The following is a 1,697-nucleotide window of genomic DNA, read 5'->3' on the forward strand; positions in this document are numbered from 1 at the left end:
GTCCTAACGTCACCTGTAATGACACTACCCAGCCTCCCACCAACTCCAACTGTGAGGCTATGGTGGGGCACTCTTACACTGTTACCAGCGGATCCACCAGGGACCTAACCACAAACCAACTAGGGGTCAGGGAGAGACTACGTTTGTCAGAATCACTAGGTGGAATTGATGATACCTGCCAGCAGTTGGCGCTACTGAGTACTTAGGCGCAGAGTCTAACACGCCCATGGTTTTCACCAGGAACCACCGCAAGAAGGTATGGACTTCGCTGCAAGGGACATGCAAGTCGCGGCCCTCAGTATCAGTCAGCTGGCGAGGTAACAATTGACAAAAAAGGAGAAAAATAAAAGTGTGTCTTAGAATAGAGGCACTCTAATGGCCAGAATTTTTTTAAATATATAACTTTATTAATTTGCATTCAAAAGTATATTATTTATTTATTATATGGAGAGTGTTTTCTCGTAGGCCTGTAGCGAAATATTAAAATAGAATGTGAATTGTATTTACCAGGTTAATATGTACTGTTAAGAAGGTAGAAACAGGAAAAAATACCTTGCTGCGCTGCTACTCTGAAGTATAGCTGATACTTCTAAATGTACTAAAGAGAACAAATTGGATTAACTGGGATGTCTGCCACCTTTGGTCATTGGCGGCATGACGTCCTATAAGTGATATATTATATTGTACCAATAGTCACTATATATGGTATGAACGTATTATACGGGACCCTTAAAATATAGTGAAATATAGAACTCAGTTATCCATTTCTAGTTATACTTTACAGGTCCACTTTTTTTAAAGTCTGTTTGGTAAGAAGTATTTTTGTATTTCAGAACAAGTGATATTTATTCAGAGCTAATGTTGCTCAATTACTGCAGCAAAAGAAGTTGCTTATTTATAAAGTTTCAGTGGGAATTGTTAATCCAATCCACATCAAACCATTACTATTGAGTAAAAGTTTTTTCCCCCAAATGTCTATTTCTAGAGTATTTGTATAGCTCAATTATTGTCATTGGTACATGTATATAATACTCAAAACTTCATTCACTCCACCTTTTAGGGATCATTGGTCACTTCCCCACGTTTTAGGGACTGATTTTCTATCTAGTATATATTTACTTGTTCCTTAGTATAGATATCATTCATACAGAGCTACTTTTTTGGAATTCTCATTCACACATTACTTCAATGAAAAAGCGCTATATCTAATGAGCATCACTTCATAGCTACTTAGTAGTTGGTTGTCTCTCTAGATAATCTTAAATGCTTTCACAATCTAAATCTATCATGAGTAGCATACGCAGCGTCCGTCGACGCGCGTTTCGCTAAGAGGCTTTTTCGAGGCAAGCCGGGATGTGTGTTAATTGGCTTTATAAATGGGAAAATCCTCCCATAATTGGTGACGTCACTCAGCGACATTGATAGCAACCGTCCGGTCATGGGACTGCATCAGCCAATAATCTGATTTGCTGACGTCGCCTAACGATGTTGATGGCAACCGTCCGGTCATGTGACTGTATAAGCGAATTGTCTGATTTACTAGCGTCACTTAGTAATGTTAGTGGCGACCATCCAGTCATATGATTATTCCAGCCAATTAGTTGATTTAATTTCAGGTGAGGTATTTATCTGTATTGCAGTCATAAGAATGCTCTCTGTATTGTATGGTGGTCATAGGAATGCTCTCTGTATAGTAT

Source organism: Mixophyes fleayi (assembly GCF_038048845.1).
Source record: "Mixophyes fleayi isolate aMixFle1 chromosome 4 unlocalized genomic scaffold, aMixFle1.hap1 SUPER_4_unloc_4, whole genome shotgun sequence".
In the NCBI taxonomy this organism is placed as follows: domain Eukaryota; kingdom Metazoa; phylum Chordata; class Amphibia; order Anura; family Limnodynastidae; genus Mixophyes; species Mixophyes fleayi.